The sequence below is a fragment of the Lactuca sativa genome, chromosome 5, assembly GCF_002870075.4.
Source record: "Lactuca sativa cultivar Salinas chromosome 5, Lsat_Salinas_v11, whole genome shotgun sequence".
Classification (NCBI taxonomy): domain Eukaryota; kingdom Viridiplantae; phylum Streptophyta; class Magnoliopsida; order Asterales; family Asteraceae; genus Lactuca; species Lactuca sativa.
This window is the reverse complement of record NC_056627.2, coordinates 349960930-349970390: the sequence shown is the minus strand read 5'-3', so window position 1 is coordinate 349970390 and position 9461 is coordinate 349960930.

Sequence of the window (9461 nt, the reverse complement as noted above, 5' to 3'; positions counted from 1 at the left end):
GAATAGACAATTGTTGAAATGGTTAAATCAAAAGATGAATCATATTTCGTTCCAAGATCGAGTCTTTGAGTTAAACTCCAAGATTGTGACTTGAGTGACTTCATCTTAAGAAGGTTTATAACACTCATCAAATGTGGAGTAGAAAAGTTTCTTACTCCTACATGTTTGAAATTGGTAAGTTGTGATGTACTTGATAGGACAAAGACCAACTAAGACCAATTGTGTGAAGTGTTTGTCTTGATAAGAATCTGCACTAATTCTTGAATATTTTTTGTCGAGGAATGTTTCTTGACATGGGAATATTATATGTCAAGAAGTCAGTGAGAGTCTTAATGGTATTGAATATCTTCAGGAACTAATCAAGAATAAGACATATCACTAGCACACGACTTGAGGTTTATAACCTATCTTGTTGACATATTCTTGTTTCTGTGCCATTCCAGTTAAGTTAACTATGCATGTGAGCCCTAAGAGTTCTCAATTGATTACATAAGGCAAAGCACCTTGATTGGTGAAAGTTCATTGATATGTATGGGTGAGCTGCTTGACTACTTGGAAGACATGGTAGGCCTTTGTGCTTCCAGGTGGCGAGAAATTAAGAGTGGACAAGTTCGGTCCATATGGTTTTGGATTTGTCACAACCTTGTCTTATGATTATAGTTATAACAAATTCACATAGATAGGAACGTATACACCATAAAATCGAACTGGTAAGGTTTCTCTCCACTTCATGAAAATGATTACGAGGAAACACTTTCACTAAGAAGATTTTAAGGAGATAGCAACTGTGTAAATTGCATTCTCAAATTTGATTATGATTACGACATCCCTCTTCATAGTTCGAATTGTGAGAAGTGGTAATTAGTCTGAACATTTAGGACTTATTGATATAAGTTCTGAAATAGTTTAGACACACATATGAGCTTTCTAATAAAAGATGTATGAGATTAGATAAAGTCTTATCAAATCATCACGTATCAGAAATATGAATTTTGGTAATAAAGGCAATAAGTATTGATTTCTAGAAGTCCAGCTATTTTCTGAGTACGTATCAAAGCTAGTGGGAGCATAAGTGTTATGCTGGTAAAGATATAATTATCATGTTAGTGGGAGCATGATTATTATGTTAAGTGTTGCAAGTTAGCAATATTAATTATAGAAAACAAAAGTTTCAATTCGCAAAGTTACAGAGGTTGAAAGTTGTTTTGCTATAATTAAGGGAGAAAATTTTATACTTCATTTCAAATCTAAAAGCTTAGATCGATAAATTTTAATCAAATTTAGTCAAAGGACATGTATGAATGTTATGTTGAAAAGATTCAACATAAGGGAATTCTATATATAGCAATATTATAACAGGAGACTGGTAAAGTATCATGTTTTTATGTAAGACATTATGAATCGTATCCCATATGCTTCAGTTATAGGATCGATTGCATATGCTGTAATATTCGACCTTTCTGATTTTCCAAATGCCTAGGGCATTAAGAGGGAAAAAGGAATAGAACCGGATATGACTAATATAATTAAACAACTGTTAAGGATGATCTAAGGTTCGCTAAGGATTAGTTGTTTGTGGGCAGTTGGAAGTAGAGTATTGAATGGACCATATTGACATTATATGAATAAATAGGATTCTATTAAGAATGTGTTGTCATATGGAAAATATGGAAAAGTTTCCATAATGAGAGTTGGATATTAAGAATCTATGTGTAGGTTAGAAACTTTTAGGCAAGAAGCATGTTCAAAGGAATGTACTTTGAATTTGAAACTTCATGTCTATGGAGTTATCTTGTAACAATCTCCAATAGAGCACTTTGTGATATCATTGGCAAAGTCTTTGTGACTTTGGTGCTGTGTTATTAAAAAAGGATCATTGCATAACATTTTAGAATCTAACATATTCTAATAGTGGCAAGAATTTGGTATTCTTACACTTGTGATACGGATTGAGAATTGTGAAATGAGCATCATTGGAAATGTGTTCAACTGGTCTGTTTCACAAAGTAAGTACTATAGGTAAACATAGTGTGCATGCTTGGAGCATGGGATAACTATTGTTATAATTCAAGTATTAAGTTGATTAACCGAAACTTTAAACAATGAATGATGTGTAATCAATATGGTGATTAAATAATAAGTGTTTTATTTATACTCAAAGTGTTGAGGACATATTGGATTTGATTATTCTTGTGTTTCACTTTGCATGTTTTGACTTTCCAAATCATAAGATTATTCAAACAACCACAATCGATCATACGTTGGAAGTAAATATTGAGGTAAGACTGTCATGAATTCGACTGTAGATTGTCTAAAGTGTTTAGACATAGCAAAAGTCTGTTGCAGTGTTCATGAGTACTCCTGAAATAAGATTTGAGTATTGGATTAAACTTATGCTCACGTGAATCACTTCATGGATTTTATCCCGAGTGATTGTGAGACGATAATATCTTATATTTTTTAAACAGAGAGATATGAGTTGTTGTTTACAAGTTGGTTGCACATTGATAATACATAAACGCATCAGTAACTTGATGTTATAAAACGTATTGTTGTGTGAGATTTGATGAGTAAATAATGCAAGGATATAAGTTGACGTTTATCCGTCCCTTTTACCCAAAGTGGGATAAAAGCAATATCTATGGGCCCCTCGATGATTTAGTGATGAAACCTAAGCGCTTGGCCAAGCCTAGACTAGGTTGATGTGTTCAACTAAAGTCTATTGTCAGTCGTCTTAAATCAGAAATCGGGAAACAACACATAGACAGAGAGAATGATTATAATCCATGTCTCATGTCTATACGATATCTTGAGAATGGAGGAATATATAATCCCTTATCTAAAGGACGCGTTGCTGATAAGATCAGAGTTCGACAACGGGTTTTGAAAGCTACAGTCGCTAATCAAATTCTGAAGTCGTACGCAATAATAGTTATTAGACTTATCCAAGTGGGAGACTGTTGGATTAGGTGTCTAAGCCCATAAATATTTTGGTATGTATTTGATTTGATTACGAGCATGGTCCTTTTGGGTTGCCTTAACTCATGCAACTTGATAGGACAACAAGAGGAAAAAAGTAGAATTTATTATATGAATAATAAATTAGTACTAAAATGGTTTTATTAATATATTACAAGATTAATATATTATTTGGAAATCATATTATTTAATTAGTATTGATCAGAAATTAATTTGAAATTAATTTGGTGATAAAAAAACTGATTAAATAAAGGGGACTAATATTGCAATTATTTAATAGTTGCTAGTTGGGCTATGGATTCCTAATAGAAGGGATTGGACGAAATCTATGGAAGCCCATAAAGATTTCGTCCAAGGGGACCTTCTAGAAGGGCTCCATGGATTGCTTAAGGCCTAAGCAAGGAAATTAGGGTTTCCACCATAAAACCCTAATAGCCTCAACTATAAATAAACCCCTTCGGATATGGAATTGGGCTTTATGTCTTCTTTGAGTTTCCATGGCCGATTTCACCTCTCTCCTAAGTCATCTTCTTGCATTGAGTGTTTGTAACTCCATTAGAGGTGCAACACTTGGGGCACTAGGCTTTCAGAAGTCAAGATCAAGAAGGATTAAACTTGTTATTGCTACATAACAAGAGAGGTAAAGATTCTAACCCTAATCATATGTGATTTTCGATATATGTATGCTAAGCATAGGGTTATTGCTTTGGTATTCATAGTTGTATGTTTAAATTAGAAAAACCTAGATCCAAAGCAATTAGGGTTGCATGTACACCATATGAATGATGTATGCTCAAAACCCAACACCAACTTCTCGGCCGACGAGCTCTCCTGAATTGCCAGTAAGTGGGTACTCTTGGTCAATCGGTCCACGTTGACCCAAATAGCATCAAAACCCTTTGTCGTCTTCCGCAACTTGGTGATAAAGTCCATCGATATCTGCTCCCATTTCCACATGGTAACCTCCAGAGGCGGCAGCTTGCTATGCGTCCTCTGATGCTCGACCTTGACCATCATGCACGCTAAGCATCTCTCGACGTACAAAGCTATATCTCTCTTCATGCACGGCCACCACTAACTCAATCTCATATCCCGATACATCTTGGTGACCCCTAGGTGAATAGAAAAGTGAGACTTATGAGCCTCCAATACGATCTGTCTAACCCCACCAGACACAAGAACCCATACTCGACCGCAACGGGTCAACAAACCACGACTATCCAGAACAAATATGGTAATCTCACCCCTAGCATGAGCCTTAGCCTAAGCCTCCCTAATCAATCTTACAATTCTCCTATCGAACGCCCTTAGCCTGAGCCTCCCTAATCAAAACCTACAGGTGGAGAATCCACATATATCCTCATACATGTCATCGGAACAGAATATCCAGCCGACTTGCGACTCAGGGCATCCACCGCCACATTCTCTTTACCTGGATGGTAAAGGATCTCGCAGTCATAATCCTTGACTGCGTCTAGCCACTTGCGCTACCTCATGTTCAGGTTAGGCTGATCTATAATATGTCTCAAACTCTTATGGTCAGTGTAGATAGTACAACAGATCCCATAAAGGTAATGTATCCAAATCTTAAGGGCGAAAATCACCGCCCCCAAATCAAGATCATGTGTGGGATATCTCGTCTCATGCAACTTCAGCTGTCGCGAAGCATAAGCTACCACCCGTCCTCTCTGCATGAGGACTGCTCCCAAGCTGGTGATGGATGCATCACAGAAAACCACAAAATCCTTAATTCCCTCCGGGAGGGTCAAAACTGGGGCCTCGTAAAGTCTCTGCCGAAGGGTCTCAAATGCGAACTGTTGCTCAGGGTGAAACATCCCAAAATTCAAAACCAAAAATTTCATTTTTAAATCATAAATAAAACCATAGTTATCAAAACCATCTTATAAAAATATAAGTCATAGTATCTCAAAACATCATTGTAACGACCCAAAAATCTTTCTGATAACGATGTTAAACTTTGTTACACGGATAACAGTGGTTGTAAAGTTATTTCGATTCTAAGCGTATCAATTGAAATAGATTAAAAAATATATATTAATATCTAGAAGAATTGATCAATTTTTAAGAATGGAATAATTTAACTATTTAGTTTGTAGGAATATCTAGTTTAAATTTAATCAATTAAAGATATAAATAATTCTAAGGTGTTAAACGTCAAAAAGAAAACAAAAATATGAGCAAACTAATTAAAATGAAACAAAGGAAACTTTGTGAAGCATAGGCGTGCGTTTTAGAAAGTTTAGAAGCTAAAACCGTTAAAGAAAAGGGTACAGGGACTGTTAGGGAACGTTGACCAAATTCTAGGGACTAGATCTGTAACTTGTACATTGATATCCCAACATGAATGTAAACCGACGCATCTTTCGTTCCACTTCAAATATGAGAGTAACTCGCTGATTTATTCGTTTCCTTTATTTCCGTTTCGTGCGATCGATCTACCGGTGACACACCTACTAAAATTGATGCCCTAATTGAGGGGTTGCTGCAATCGTTAAGTGGGAGAAAGTGTGACCGAGAGAAAGAATAACTTTGGCTGTAGAGGTTCCCGACGAGGCCCGACGAAGTTACGACGAACCTAGGATTCTAGGAGAAACATCGTTAGGCAGCGCGAGAGTGGCGATTGAAGTGTTTTCTGTCATTGATCGATTCACAGTAAGTTTTTGAGTTTGAATTAAGAGTCTTATAAATTTAGAGATGCATATTTATGGTTTTGTCCACCTAAATATCAATATAAAAAATATGCTAACTGAGATTCATAAATTGGTACTATCCGGTCGACACACTACATTAACTAATAGATACGGATCTCATGTTATTGAAATAAACCTGTTAGTGAGCATTGATGCTTATTAGATCAAAGAAAGTTATGGTTTAATTCTTAGGCCGAAAGGAGTGGTAACACTCCTAGCACAGTGTCATATCAATTTTTTTTACTGCTATGTCATCTTTTTTTGTTGTCACCTCATTAACAACTTTTCTTTAGCATTTCATAAGGAGTGGTAGCATTCTTAACACCAATTGATTTTTTTTTTTTCATTTTTCAAACTTTAATAAAATATATTTTTTAAAATACATATTTCATATTAAATAAATTATATATTTTTTTAAAACTCAAACTTAAATAAATTATGTTTGTTATTGTTTAAGTGCTTCTAAAAGGTAATTAACAAACTAATGTATTGATAGTTCTTATTTAAATAAATATAATTTATTGGAACTCTTTATTCAAAACAAAATAAATATAATAATGTTTTTCACAAATTGATGGCCATGCATTGCATAAAGCAGGAGATTATTCCCAGAAAAAAAAATCAGCCAATCACATTTAATCAAAAGCCCTCTTTCCTTACTCAATTTAATATCTTTTCTTTTTCTCGCTATGCCGGCAGCGACTGTTTCTTGGCGTGCATCCTAACGAGAGGTAATGAGTGGTCTATAGCGAGGCAAACGAGTACTTGGCGAGAGGGGTGGCGAGGCCACTCCCTCCAACCTTACGGTTATCGCCTGATGAAGTCTTTAGAGATGAGGTAATAAATATAAGTGGACAAACTCTCAACGTAATGACCTTAATATTTAGGAATATTTAATCAAAAACTGAAGCATGGATTATAAATTACGGTATATGGCAGCATGAGAATTTTATTACGGTATATGGATTCATAATAAGCACTCATAATAAAATAACTTAAACTATATGCTTAATTTGAGTAGGCCTTATAGTTTTATAAAACAGACTACTCGTGATTAACCATGTTTATTTATCCAACATCCTTGCTTTAAGTCTTGACTAAATAGAAATATTCATGGATAGATTAAATATGACGAAAATAAAACAACATACGTAAATTAGAATTTTTAGTTAGTTTAATATAGTTAATATACAAATTTGATGATACGGGTTTAGCTTTAGCATTCTTTTATATTCTATTATGGAGATTTGATGTCATAAGAATCTGTAATGTTACACCATGGTATTTAATAAAAATGACAAATTAATCTAAGAATAACACATAATATAATATAAGCTAACAATTTCCATAACCATTGAGATGTGAAATATTATGAAATAATATAATCTAAACTAAAGATGATTGTAATAATTGTTTAGGTGTTTGCTGATTAAAGGAGCTACAAGTTGATATCTTAGAGAGACGGTATTACGGAAAATCAAGGTGAGTTGATAGTTTTAACTCACTAAGGTTGCATTATTGAAACGTGCAATCCGTAGATGGTGATTTGATTCACTTTAGGATAACCATGTCATTACTTGTGCTTGATGATGATATGATATTTGTGAAGCTAATATATGTTTTGTGCTAATGCCATGATATGACTTAATTGCTATGTTGCTTGCATTTTAATGAACTTGATGTATATAACATGCTAGCTTAAGTTGCTTGAAATATGATGTATGGTTATGTTTTGATGTGCTGGTTATGAATACATTACATGTTTAATACACATTCATATGATATGAATTACATGACTTGCTTAATGTATAAATTACATTGCGGGGTTATGCGTAGAGGGTTTGGGTGTTCATAATCTTTGCCTAAAACCTTATTCAGATCATTGAGGGTGCCTACTAGGTTGAAAGAGTACCTATAGGAAGATCTATAGCCACAACGGTGATTAGTTGTCCGTCTTTCTAGATGACCGTGTGACACATGGTTTGCGGGCACTTCGGTGTTCGTGGGCTGGAGTGATGTTGGTCCCTCGTTCGCAGCGTAAACATCACGTGGGAATCGGGAGGTGTATCGTTGGAATTGGCACCGTTTGTACTGATCCTGAACGACACCGCGAGGTACTTGTACTTTGCAAAGTCGGAGTAGCGAAAGTGAAGTCATGGGGTGGTGTTTCGGGTGTAAGTCATAAGCCACTTAGAACATTCGGCTGGCTGTGCACACAAGTAGTGAACGGAGTGTTTCTCTTGGGTTAGGTAGCACAAAGAGACACTTTTCTATCAATCGGTTGGATATATATAATAAAAGGTTGAACATGTAACAAACGGTTGGTTGCATATTAAAAGGTTGAATATATAACAAAGCTTGGTTATTAATAAAAGGTTGAACATGTAACAAAAGGTTGCTTGCATATTAAAAGGTTGAATATATAACAAAGGTTGGTTATTAATAAAAGGTTGAACATTTAACGGTTGCTTATATATGAAATGTGATTAATTATATGCTATGCGGTTGCTTATGTGGTATTTGGTTGATCATATATGTTATGTGGTAGAATTGTGGTTAAACATATATGCATGTATGCGGTTGAATATGTGATCGAATAATTATGATATGTGGTCATTTTCTAAGTGGTATTTGTCTATCATTTTTATGCTTCATCATAAAATGAATGATTGACTCATTTGGGGCTTGTATGTTTTATGTGCAACTTTTTGAACTCACTCAACAGGGGCTGACACTTGTATCTTTTCTCTTTTGTGCCTTTTGATTGGTGCAGGCAGTTTAGAAGATTGGCCTTGGTGAGAGGGGTTCTTATGGGTAGTAGATTTATATTAACAATACCACTCTTGGACACATTATTTATTATTTAGTTTAAAGTACCATTGCTTACATTTTAAATGGTTTGGAATTATGATTGAATTTTTGAAGTAATGTTGTGGTTTCAAAAATGTTTTGAAAAAAAACTAAGTCTTCCGCTAACGTATTCTGTTAAATAAATGTTTTAAAAAGAAAAAAAAATTATGGTAAAAATCGCGACGTTACAATCATATCAAAACACATGTCAATATATCAGAGTAAAACATCCAGGCTAAACATCATGTTGTGTGCAATGCAGTCATCCCGAGCTCTTTCCTTTGCTACTGGAAGTACCTGAAACCAAAACTGAAAACTGTAAGCACGAAGCTTAGTGAATCTCCCCAAACTACCACATACTATACACATAATCACATCATAACATATCATGAGCCTCGGCTGACATCGGACAATGTCCATCATCGGGCCCCAACCGGCATCGGACAGAGTTCAGCATCGGGCCCCGCCTGGCATTGAGCAACTTGGTATACATATAAACATATCAACGAATACACATAAATAATAATATAACATAAACATATAAACATGTAACGTCCGTAGATTCGAGCTAGTTAATTTAGAGACAATAAGTGTCGAAAACGGCTTTTTGATAGAAGATTGTTTAGAATGAATAATCTTAATAAAAGTTGTAGCATATTTCACAAGGGTTTCGTACACATAAAGAACACCGAAATCCGAGTTATAACGAAAAAATTATGGCTCCTCGAAGTTTCGCGGCAAAACCAGTATGACACTGCGTGACGTAAATAGTGAATTTACGATAGAGTGCTTTTTAGCCTTAGCGATCTAAACGAAATTCGTAGAATACGTTAAACCGAGAGCATGCATAAAAAGAACGCCCAAATCTGACTTCGTATGAGGAAGTTATAATTTTTCTAAGTTTCAATTTAGTAGTATGCA